Source organism: Podarcis tiliguerta (genome assembly GCF_965153285.1).
Source record: "Podarcis tiliguerta genome assembly, chromosome: 4".
NCBI lineage: Eukaryota > Metazoa > Chordata > Lepidosauria > Squamata > Lacertidae > Podarcis > Podarcis tiliguerta.
Window position 1 is genome coordinate 30,823,905 of NC_139537.1, and position 13,321 is coordinate 30,837,225.

At 40.2% G+C, this 13,321-nt stretch overlaps 1 protein-coding gene across 40 annotated transcripts in view; it reads left to right on the forward strand.

Annotated features, from left to right (window-relative positions):
- The window catches only part of ZBTB20 (zinc finger and BTB domain containing 20), a 500,505-nt gene that overhangs the window by 62,967 nt on the left and 424,217 nt on the right, over nucleotides 1-13,321 (forward strand). The window lies entirely within an intron of this gene.

Below are 13,321 nucleotides of genomic sequence, written 5' to 3' on the forward strand. Positions count from 1 at the left end.
AGCTGTCTGTGGAGAAACGCTAGCTCCCTCGGCCTGAAAGCAAGATGAGTGCCACACCCCATAGTCACCTTTGACTGGACTTAACTGTCCAGGAGTACTTTACCTTTACCTTTTTTTTACAAGTTGGATGCTTTAGAGTTTAGAGTTGGTTAAAAAAAATAATCATCCAGGGTGGTAGTCAATGTTTTGTATTTTATTTTTCTATTTCTTTATACAATTTACAGTGGTATCTCAGGTTAAGAACTTACCGGTAATTCGTTCTGGAGGTCTGTTCTTAACCTGAAACTGTTCTTAACCTGAAGCACCACTTTAGCTAATGGGGCCTCCTGCTGCTGCCGCGCCGCCAGAACAAAGTTCTTAACTCGAGGTAATATTTCTGGCTTAGTGGAGTCTGTAACCTGAAGCGTATGTAACCCGAGGTACCACTGTATATCCTGCCCTTTCTTTCCAAGGACCCCAGGTTCCCATTCTGCAATGTGCAAGAGTAATGAATTTATGAATATCTTTGTAGAAAGTAAAATTTAAAATTAAAATTATTCTACTATTTTTATCTATAAAATTTATATACCACCCTTCCTCTTCAAGGAACCCAGGGTGGCATGTTCTCATACTCAGAGAAGATCCATTGGCGTCAATGGACCAAAGTCAATTAATTGAGGTGAAAATGATTTAGTTGTAAAATTATATAATTTAGAATTATAGAGTTGGAACGGACCACGAGGGTCATCTAGTCCAACCCCCTGCAGTGGAGAAATATTTTGCTCAACAAGGGGCTTTAACCCACAACCCTGAGATTAAGAGTCTCATGCTGTAGTGACTGAGCTACTTCCTGCATTTGATTAATCTGTTTAAAATAGTGTGTGGCTCACATCTCCTTGCTGGCAGAGTTCTTAAATTGTGGTGTGGAGGGCTTGTGGGTGTATCCCACAGAGGAAGTTGGGATAAAACTGTTGGTTATAAAGAGATTAAGGGGATTTAAGACAACCTCTCTGGATTGTAATTCAAAGGAGGAAGAGCCCAATTATTTCAGATTTGGGGGTTTTCTGGGGAGGGGAAATGAGTTTCAAGTCTTAGCGCATCAGCTTCAGTGTCAAATCTTTCCATTGGCTGACTGAGCCAGTCAGGGTAGCCCTACATAACACTTTGCTTCATGATATTATGGAGAGTTTTCTACCGTTCACATTCATCTCATTACTACACAATATTTCTGGGCAAATAGAGGATTGATTGGCTCTGAACAAGGAGGAAGACAGAATTTTCTGGCAGAACTAAACCTCTGCATTTTTAATTTGGCACAAGAGTAGACCTAAAGAATAAACAACAACAGAAGATGAAGACATGCCAGGATTGTAGGAATTTAGTACTGGAGCCAAGCCAATATCCTTTGATAGGAAAAAGCTCTCTAAATGTTACTTAGAAGAATATTAGTTTGGTTCTGAACACTATTTAAAAAAGGTCGATGAAACATGTCTTCACAGTATGGCAGGTACATTTGCTGACAGATTTGCATGATATCTTGTATGTGAGGGGGTGGATTCCATTTGGATCACTAATATTTGAAAGGTTTCCTGCATGAAATCATGCCAATTTTCTAAATTTAGTTTGTTGTACTTAGAAAATTTATTGGATATTCCCATATAGTTGGGGTCATAGTTCCCCTCATCCTCCTCAGTGATCCCAGTGGAGTTACAATATAGTTTTTTTTAAAAAAAAAAATCTAGGCTTTTAGTAGTTATTACTAGCTAAACCTTTTGTATGCATTTTTAGAGGAGCCAACCTAAGAAATGTTAGCTTTCTAAAATAATCTGAGGTTTGGAAACTAGTTTAAAGTAGAATTTTAGGTAACTTATACGCACTTTTGATGAAATAAAATAGTTTTCAAGGTTGAATGACAGTTCAGTAAAGCAAGTGGTATCTTCTAAAAAAGCTCATCTTCCTCGTGCATGAAATATATATATTTATTTTTTAAATATGGAGAAATTTATACTCTGTCTATATTCAGAAGTGGTACAGTCCAAGATCTTTACCACATGCTTTAATGAACTGTCATTCAGCCTTGAAAACTATTTTATTGCACCAAAACTTCAAAATTTCCTGGATTCACTATTCAGGGCTTCAGAATGAGGTGTTGTTGCCGCTGTCATTCTTGACGTATGTTAAATAGCACCAAATGTGGAAATGGTAGCACTGACGGCTCCATTTTCATGACTGATCCAACAGAACTTGAATCCTGGTCTGCATTGAACTAGACCCAGGCCTTCTGAAGGCTGATCTAAATGGGTTATGTGGGGCACTTTTCATGAACATGGGCTTAAAAACTGGTTGCATGTAGAACCAACCTGTAAAACATACAGAAGCTTCAAAAATGCTTCATATTTTTCTACGTTCAAAATGCTGTGTGGGTTAAGGCAAGTGGCTTTGCTGGATCTTGATCCTTTAGTGTGTTTCACAGAATGAAAGATGGCAGGATCCCCAAGAATGTGCTCTATGGGGAGCTGGTTCAGTCCGTGTTACAATGATGTCTGCACATGAGACAATGAAGGCGGACAACATCAACCCCGCCGTGTGGGAATCCTTTGCAGATGACCGCAGTGCATGGAGATAGACAGCCATGCTGTGTATCCTCAGCAGTGACCAGAGGAGAAATGACCACTGGGAGGAACGCAGAGTGAAAAAACGCCATGGTGCATCTGCAGCAGTACAGCTGGGTAACTTAATCTGCCCCAGCTGCAACAAAACATGTCTCTCCTGTATCGTTCTCTACAACCACAGCAGGCACGGCAACTATCCAACAGTTCGACTTAACCCCACAAAGTGCGCTCCTCCATTGTCTCTTGAGTTAGACAGATGCCCAACAACAACAACAACAAAATTGTGTTTCCTAGTGATGGGTCGAAAGTCCCTCTTATTTTTATTGGACCATTCATCTCTCTATGAAAGAAGGAATTTCCACTGTTTTGTGTGTGTGTGTGTGTGTGTGAGAGAGAGAGAGAGAGAGAGAGAGAGAGAATTTCACAGCATTTGGGGTGGCAGCTTATCTTGCTTTGTAAATGAGCCAGCTAAGTGTAGTTCCCCCAGTCCTATTTTTTTACACTTAAATAAACTGCTTGTCTTGTCACTGATCAGAGCTAGCATGAATTTCTGCCCCCATAAGCTCCAGAGTCCTCTTTTCCCTCCTGTCCCAGTCAGATTCTTATGGAAATGATGCTACATAGCATATTTCCATGATGATCAGGCGCAGGAATAGGAAAAGAGAGCTAGAAGGAACTTGGGAGCCTGTAGAGATAAAGAGAGTCTTGCCAGTCATGATTTGTGGGCAGTGACGCTTTTTATAAGTGTAAAAAATGGGTGGGTGGGTGAGGAAGTGCTATTCATGTCCAGGCTTCCCATAGGCATCAGGCATCCTGTGAGATCAGGATGCTGAACTAGGTGAGCCATTGGCCTGATCTAGCAGGCTCTTCTAAGGATGATATTTTCGTTAGCAGTTCATCCCACCTCATCACATTATTTTGGAGTCTTTGTCTCTATCCATTGTCAATGGCTAAAAGCAGCACTGTTGAAAATATTTGCCTAACTAGCTCTGTTACGGGATTCCTTGTTTCTGTGAGTAAAATAGCCAATATAGAGGTCCCTCGGGTTACATACACTTCAGGTTACAGACTCCGCTAACCCAGAAATATTACCTCAGGTTAAGAACTTTGCTTCAGGATAAGAACAGAAATCGTTCTCCGGCAGCGTGGCAGCAGCAGGAGGCCCCATTAGCTAAAGTGGTACCTCAGGTTAAGAACAGTTGCAGGTTAAGAACGGACCTCCGGAACGAATTAAGTACTTAACCCGAGGTACCACTGTACATGTCATATAGTATCAGAAAGAAATCTTTGTATGCAAAAGACTTTTTGTGTTAGGCAAATGTGTTACATACTTAAAGGTGTTGCTGTTGGAATCAGTAGGCTGAGGTGCTTTGTGTAGCTAAATATTTGAGCATACTGTATAGCATAAAGTAAAAATGAGGTGGGGGAATAAAACCAGCATGCTCCAGTAAATGGCTCTGAAAATTTCTGAATGTAAAACTAGGAAAATAAGCTGGTATCGGTCCAAGGTAACGACATTTTGCTGGAGTGTAGTGTAAAGAACGGTCTATATCATCTCTTTCCCACACCTGTACCTTGCATTTCTTGCTTCAAAAGTCTTCTGTAGTCAGGATATGTTGTTTTTTCATTACAGTAAGTTTATACTAACCAGAGTTCTCCAACTTTGTAGACTGTATTTGACTAATGGTTTGTTCCTTCCTGCTGGCCTAACACTCTCCTTAACTGAAGGTGAGGCAAAAAGTTATTTGTTCAAAGTAACATAGACTTCATAGACTTCAAAATGCAATGGAGGTTTATTTAGACCGAACTACTATTTCAAAAATGTACACCTGCCCTGGATGTTCATTTGAAAATTCAATCAAATTACATTTTAAGATATTGAAGGTCATGTTTTGATTTTGTTTTTTTCTGCCTCATTCTAGTGAACACGTATGTGTAGGTACACAGTGCTCAGTCTTAAAGACTACAAAATAGAGTATCAGTGATCTCTGTTCTAATACAGTGGTGCCTCGGGTTACATACGCTTCAGGTTACATACTCTTCAGGTTACAGACTCCGCTAACCCAGAAATAGTGCTTCAGGTTAAGAACTTTGCTTCAGGATGAGAACAGAAATTGTGCTCCGGCGGCGCAGTTGCAGCAGGAGGCCCCATTAGCTAAAGTGGTGTTTCAGGTTAAGAACAGTTTCAGGTTAAGAACGGACCTCCGGAACGAATTAAGTACTTAACCCGAGGTACCACTGTAACGGAAAATAACACTTTAAATCATTTTACTGTATACCTTAGATTTAGGCTTTATGTGGTTACAGTTTTTCAAAGTTTTTATGATTATCATTTTGAAATCTTTACTATTGTGAAGGATTTTTATTCTCTCTCTCTCTCTCTCTCGGGATCCCCAACTTACTTGGCCCAGGCTGGAAATCTGAGAAACTGTTGTGGGCTCCCTGCAAGCCACCTCTATATACCCCACAAACAGGTGAAAAAAGAGACAAAAGGCAGGCAACATCCCCTTCAAAACTGGCAACACTCTCAACCAAATGACAACAAGGCAACTCCACACAATTTAAAATAGTGTTTTAAACTATAAATTTAAAACCTTCAGTTTAAAACTGGGAGGGGACCTTGGAGGGCACCAATGGGACTGTCTAAAAGTTAGGGTAAACCTTGGTTACAGCTTGTGGTTGGTCTGGAGAGAGCTAAACCATTAGAACCTTGGCTTATATCAGCACCAAAATGGACCGCGAAGGAGCAGAGCAGCTGCAGGTTCCTTTTCTGGAAGTCCCCTACCCCGCCGGCTCACACAGTTGCAATTAAGTCATAGTTTGGCACGTTATGACATGTGAATCATGCCACTGAGTTGCACATAAAACGTTCAAGCTCTTCTGCAATATAGTTTTGCTACCATTGGCTAGTACATATAACATAATGAAGCATGACGTACCGAACTCAGAAAGGCTTATATAATTTAGTGTGTGCTCATAAACTTTCAAAAGCAGGTAAACCTCATCAAGGCTACCTGTTACTCCTGTAGGGATGTTTTCCAAGTTCATGGCTCCCTTTCTTATAGTTATGTATAACTAGCCTAGCTCAGTACTGATATTGCTTGGTTTTCAAAAGTGAGCTGGATTCAGTTGTTGCCTGACTTTGCAGCAAGACTCCTCATGTGTGGATGGGAAGCTCATATTGTTCATGCTAGAATGAGGCCAGTGCGGTACATATTTTGCAAAGAGGTTTTAGCTGATTTTTTAACATCTGGAAAGGTGATTTATGGGAAAGAACTCTAAAGCAGAAATGTTTTAGTTTTTTCTCTTGCTTTTTAATGGAGTCGTGGGAGAAGGTATTTGGGTTTGCTTATTTACATTTATCTATCTTATCTATCCACGTTTCAAGGATTTCCATGGCATTGACATTTCCATTTGAGGAATTTGAAGAATGTTCAATTATATATATGCCATGAAACATATTTACTCTTTTCATGTTGTGTTCTGCCAACTTGTTCCTGCCTGCCAAAGTTTAAACAGAGCTGTTATAGCAAGAATTTCTCTCCCCCACCCCGCCTCAATTCTAGGGAATTATAACAAAACTCTTTATTTTATCTTGTGGATTATTTCTTGCCTGTATTTAATTTATGTATTACTTTCGTTAATGGTGATACCTATTTAAAATTTCCAGTAAAACGGGAGCATTGCTTTAAATGCACGTTCTAGGCAGTTCCCAGTTTTTCTCCCATTGTAACAAGTCAGGCTTTTAACAGATGTCTGAATAACTTTGCTGGTAGCAGGAAATTCTCAGACCTCTTCGTTACTTATTGAAATGACCTATATTTACAGCAGATGGAGGGGAATTTCATTTACCCCAATATTGAAAGTAAAGCTTTTCTCGGTTGTGAGATTTTGTCTCTGTGTTGCGCTGTAGTCCATTTTTTAATAACACTTTTTTTTTTAATAGTAAAATTGTTTTAGGCTTGTTCTCAGAGGACATAGTTTGGACATATCTCTTGAGTTGCAACTTAAGCACAAGACAACCTCTATATGTGTGGGGAGCGGGAGCCGTTCAATGCTAATAGACCATAAGCAGAAAGTAACAATAATTCAGCATGTGTTACGTCCAAGTATTCTCTGGAAGCTTTTTAAAAACGAAACCCTTTTCTCCTTGAACATTTCCCTTCCAGTTATCAGTAATGGAGGAGAGAGATGGCACCGTTTCCTATAGGTCTCACTAAAACAACTTCCTGACATATTGACGTGCCAGCTTGTGGTACTGTTTTCGTTCAAGAAGTCAAAAGGGACCCATTTCTCTGAAAACCTTATTGGCTACTGTGATGTCAGCAAAGCCTGGGGCCCTGCTGTGAAATTGCAAAGTATGAAGAGAGATTTAGTTGTAGATTCTGCAAAATGACTCCCAGGTGTTCTGTGTACCAGCACAGGTAGAAATTACTGCTTATTGCTTTTAATGTAAGTTTGATTGGAATGTAACTAATTACACACAAGGTAAAATAACACAACAACAATGCATGAGCATAGCTATTTAAAAAGCAATACACCGCACTTCCATTAATCAAGATATTATAGAAAAAACACAGTGGACTTGATTGGAGCTATCTAAGGGATGCATTTATTTTTCTTCCCCCTCCCCCACCCATAAGTAAAGAAACTCATCCATAATAGTTCCAAGTTGCTTTTGTTGCCCACTGTCTTTAGTATCTTGGTTCCTAGAATTGTAACCTTTGATACTTCTTTTGCGAAGAGTATTAAATCAGATGAATCAGGTTTATCTAACTTTCACTAATGCATTCAAGAAAGCCTTGCTGTTGCAGAAATTATTTTGTGTGTGTGTTTTATGGTGCTGCTGAATTGTTTTAGGACACAAATTATGACACCTTATAGAAAAGTCAATTTCTTCAGCCTGTGAAAAAATGTAGGTGAGCTGTAGCTATGCCACATTTCTTCCTTGCTTCAGAACAAAATCATAAATTTGAAGAAAAGGGGGTGGGGAGTACATTGCCAATGTAATTTTGTTCCTGTCCCCAGTATTCTGCTTCTTCCAAATTGGGTTGGAGTTTGTGCATGCCTGACGCTTATGTAATAGGGAAAAAAGTACTTAGCACTTAGTGATTCATAACTATTAACTGATTATTTATTTATTGTAATGCGGACAAATATGCTCACTAGGGATGAAGCTGAGAACATCAACCCATTTTCTGTGTGATTTAACCCAAACTGAATTCTTACCTTGTGTGTGTTTGGGGGACATGGATGGCGAGCTTAGTTTAACTCTTTAGTGCTCCCAGTTTAGTTGCATTTCCCCTGCAATTTCCCATAATATAAACCTCAAAAGGAAATATGTTTGGATATATATATGTACGAAACACAGGGAGTTTCCATGCATGTACTGTATCATTAAGAGTATGACTTGGCATGTGCCCTCAATTTTAGCAGTTCTTCATTACCCAGGGGAGAATGTTGGTTGCTGATGTGAAAGCATTAGCTGATTAGGCATACCGTCCAGTTGTTCATTAGTGTCTTTTAAAAGAGCAAGTAATACTTGTGAATTTTAATGTTTTCTTCAAGTAGAATGAACAAGTATAAAAATCTGCTAGTTACAAATATATTTAAACTTCCAACATGTTTTATCCCACACATTCAACTGTATTTAAATTTGTTGGTTGAAATCGTTCCTTGCTCACCCGTAGCGCCTTTTAGTACCTTTACAAGAGTCCCTTAATTCCAAAACACTACAAAATGACCCTTTGGAGCATATTCTTTTAATCTGTGCACATTTCATATGCTCTTTGTTTAGACAGAGAGAAAGAGATTAGCATGGAAAGCAAACCGGGACAATGAGTACATCCTGTGCCTGCAAAACAATGTTGCTTAGCATCATCTACTGTGGAATATATATGTGTATCTGTTTTGGCTGAACAGAAATATGAAAAGATTGTGATCTTTGTAGATGTAGCAAGAAAACTAACCAACCTGGGGACAGAGCATAGTCCCTTCAAAATGTTTTTGAAAATATGATTAGATGATGGCTCTTTCATCATAAATGCAATGCCCTGAGGACTTATTAATGCTTCAATAGCGTTGCAGTGAGGACATCAGTGCAGTCCTCTTTAATAGCTTGCTGGCTTGAACCCCAATACATAATGTTCTTGTAATAGTTTATGGGTGACTGCAGCAAATTGGTAGTGAATGTATTCCATTTTTTTTGGCTTTGGTTCTTATCTGATCTTCTGGTGGAACATTTTGTCCTCAGAATTTTCTATTATAAAGGCAATTGATCTACTTCTGGGTATGCTCAATTTTTTGTGCTGTTATATATGTTCCATATTGTGAGATTGAGAAAGCAGAACAACATCAGAACCCAACAAGAAAACCTGACATGTTCAAATCCATCCACTCACAGTAATGTTCTTCAGACATTGCCAGATAGGCAAACATTTTCTTTCCCCAGTTTTTTGGCTGCTTTGGTTTGTTCAGACAATACTTCAGAAATTGTCTTTGTCCACAAATGGCAGCATTACTTCACATAAGTTAATTTTTAACCCAAACAATTTCTTTAAACTCTGCTAAATGGCTTTGTGCATTGCTTTCTTCTTCTTCTTTTTTGCTCAAGATGTTGGATGCTGAACAAAGAGTTGAGTCTGAGATAGGGATCCTTCTAGAGATAGAAGCTGATTGGACCTGCTCCGTTCTGGATGAAATAAAGGCCACCACATTTTTCACATAAATCACAGAGACACGAGCCAGTTATCCTTTGATGACCTTAGCACCTGTGAATTTAGAACTAAATCCTACTATTTCTTAACAGTTAGATTCAATATTATATCCTCATTTTTACATTAGGTTTTGTTGAAGCTAGTGTGAAGAAAAACTTGGTGTGGGGCACAGTACATTATTGCTACCTAATAAAACGCCAACTATAAAACTGCATTCTTACTAGAGGGAGTAGATTTGTAGCCTGCTTGCTCTATATGTGCACATATGCTTGTAAATAGGATTTGAAATACAATTAGCAGTTTTTTTGCAACATGAAATACAAGGGAAGGACTATGAACATAGGAAGCTGCTGTATACCAGGTCAGACCACTGGTCCATTTTGCTCAATATTGTCTACACTAACTGGCAGCAGCTCTCCAGGTTTTCAGATGGGGGATATTCTCAGCCTTACCTACAGATGTCAGGGATGCAGCCCTGGGACCTTTTGCATCCAGTGCAGATGCTCTGGCACTGAGCTGTGACCCTTCCCTTCCTGAATACTTCTGGTGCCATGTTGCAGGAATGATAAGCATGTAACTACTGTGTTCAATCTGCAACTGGAAAGAAAAAGGTGAAAGCCCTGCCCACGCAATACATTTGAGATATAGTGTACACCAGCTCCAAGTTTATACAAATCTAGCTCCATCATTTCCTTTAATCCGTCTTTCTTGCGGATTGTTTGACTTTAGGCACAAAGAAAAAAGGAATGAAAAAAAATCAAAGGAATTATTAAATACAGTGGTACCTCGGGTTAAGAACTTAATTCGTTCTGGAGGTCTGTTCTTAACCTGAAACTGTTCTTAACCTGAAGAACCACTTTAGCTAATGGGGCCTCCTGCTGCTGCTGCTGCGCCACCAGTGCATTATTTCTGTTCTCATCCTGAAGCAAAGTTCTTAACCCGAGGTAAAATTTCTGGGTTAGCGGAGTCTGTAACCTGAAGCGTATGTAACCTGAAGCGTATGTAACCCGAGGTACCACTGTAATCAAAGGAGCTACTAAATACTCTCAAAATCATCTGTGAAAAGGCAGCAGACAAAGGAAGTGTGCAAAGTTAGCAACCAGGAACACAAAATAAAGTGGGTCAATATCCTGAAAGAGAGATTGAAATGGTGTGGAAAAGATGGCATAAGAGAACTGTGCAAAAAGTTTAACAAATGCAGATATGTTCACTAAGTTGTTCCTGCTAGCAACTTACATAGTGAGAAATTTTTATACCCCTGCAAACTTATGCTTAGAAGTGTGTTAATAGCATGGTTTGGATGCATAGTTACATATAGTCAAGTGAGTAGAGTAGTAGATTGATTTATGACCTTAACCATGCTGCGATCATAGGCATAATAGCTGCAATCAACACAGTTTGATTGGTTTTACTGATCAGTGTGAACTAATTTTATTTCCATTATTAAACTATCTTTAAAATATGATGTTAAATGTTACCTTTAGGCCTAGATTTCAGCATAATGCTTATTAGTCTTTTTATCCTCCTCCTGCAAATAGAATTACAGATCTAGAACACTGCTATATAACGCACTTGGGGGGCTTCCTTTGTCCAGTAATGGTAATAGGCTTGCAATTGGTTGCTTAAATGTGTGTTATGTTGCTTCAAAGGAAATGGGGCGGAGGCAAGTTCACCTGCACTTTATGCCAACTGATACGTAGTGAGACAGTAATTCTGAAGATCAATATGTTATAGCATTAATTAAAAAACCAAATGCTGTTTTTCCGTTTTTATTTAAGCATTCCCTTCATGCTTCTTCACATCATGCTGACCCAATGACTAGTTTTCAGTACCAAACATTGGCTATAAAGTATCCACACATACAGTGGTACCTCGGGTTACATATGCTTCAGGTTACATACGCTTCAGGTTACAGACTCTGCTTACCCAGAAATAGTGCTTCAGGTTAAGAACTTAAGGATGAGAACAGAAATCGTGCTCCGGCGGTGCAGCGGCAGCAGGAGGCCCCATTAGCTCAAGTGGTGCTTCAGGTTAAGAACAGTTTCAGGTTAAGTACGGACCTCCAGAATGAATTAAGTACTTAACCCGAGGTACCACTGTACTGACATACAGTACACAGTTGACACTTAGAGTGCCTCCAGGCACTACAAAATAATTCTAGGTCTGGAGATAAAAGCTTTGCCAAAATAATAAATTTACCAAGCAGATAGTGCAAGCTACTTTCAGAACTGGGTATGAGTATTGCCTTCTCTTTCCTCCCTGAGCTTGTACTTTACAAGTGCACTCTTATGGAGTACCAGTCAGCTTCAAGTTACAATATTTAAACATGCCTGACTGAACGTAGCTCTGGGTTTGAAGGCATGAAAGGGCCAATGGCTGGCAGAAGGCCATTTACTCGGAGTGAGGAGAGGAGCTGGGTCAGCCACAGGTCTTGGGGTACCCTTGACAATGTGCCTTTGTGTTTCCCCACCTCCCATCCCACAATATGAGCAACAAGCCCTTGGCTCTCCCCATAGCCCTGGTGGGCTTCTTTGGAAACAGCAGGTAGCTTTAGGGGAGCGGTGGTCATCATGCAGTTCAGACACGCACAGGTACTTAGCCAGCATTGCCACCACACTCATTTATCCACAATGCAATGCCCACAACACATGTATTGTATTGTGAGAAAATTAGCATAATGCAGGGTAAGTACTTGAGTGGTGGAGGCAGCACTGAAAGGAGCACTAGGCCTAAGCACCTGGATTCACTAGCTGCCATGTTGGTTTCCATGCAGTGCTCATGCATCACACTGCATTGTGGGGAAATTCACATGGCAGTGGCACCAACAAGCCCCAGTGCCCAGGTGCTGATACTCCTGTCAGTGCCTGCCATGTGATGGTGGGCCCGGCTAAGCTTGCCTAAGAATACAATGTGATGTGCTGGTGCAGGCCTGGGAGAAGCTGTAATGTTGATATTTGTTTCCCCTCCTATTACCCTCAGCTGCTTAATGCTTCTCGTTTCACTGAATTATGGGACAATGACCATTAACCCGAGGCAGTGTAAGGTGGCATGCTAGAGAGAGGAGTAGGAGTGGATTTAGCACTTTGAATGGAAAATCCAATACAGTGGTACCTCGGGTTACATATGCTTCAGGTTACAGACTCCGCTAACCCAGAAATAGTGCTTCAGGTTAAGAACTTTGCTTCAGGATAAGAAGAGAAATTGTGCTCCGGCGGTGCGGCGGCAGCAGGAGGCCCCATTAGCTAAAGCGGTGCTTCAGGTTAAGAACAGTTTCAGGTTAAGTACGGACCTCCGGAACGAATTAAGTACTTAACCTGAGGTACCACTGTACTTACTTCTTTCCGAACGAAATTTGAAGCAGTGACACCTATAAGGGGACATGGCTCTTGGCTTCTCAGTTAAGTGAAGAGGAGAAGGAACCAGAGAGGAACTGATTCCAAGGGGAATGAAGGAATGCAGCATGCAAGAGGGAAATGACTCTGGTTGGGGTGCTACAAATAACAAACATTCTGACTCTAGTTGGTACTGTAATCCCAGTCACTTTCATATATGCCTGCTACAGTTTATGTGTATTTTGAAATGTGCAAAAATATTTGTGTGTCATTCCCAATAGAAAGCACCGTTCCCCTCCAAACCTGCCTTCTGACTGCCTGTTTACTTTAATAAACAAGTTCCCCATCTGTTACATTAAACATGTTAATATAGGTCTACAAAGTACAATGACATCTAGTGCTTAAAATACCCAAATGAAATGTCAGAGTCCAATTGCATATACAGAGTTCAAAAGTGGCAGTGTCCTGAATCCACCTCTGCTACTAAAAGGCCGTTTAATAATCCACGTAAGTATCTCACAGGCGTTCTTAAGTAATTGGCATGTTTGGGACCAGATGTAGAGATACAGTTACAGCAAATCCTGGCCAAAGCTTTTTAACCACACTATCGCAACCACATTTCAACTCTGGGTTGTTGCTGCTTTTGTTTCCTCCTATGCAATCGAGCTCTGAGATTTACGGA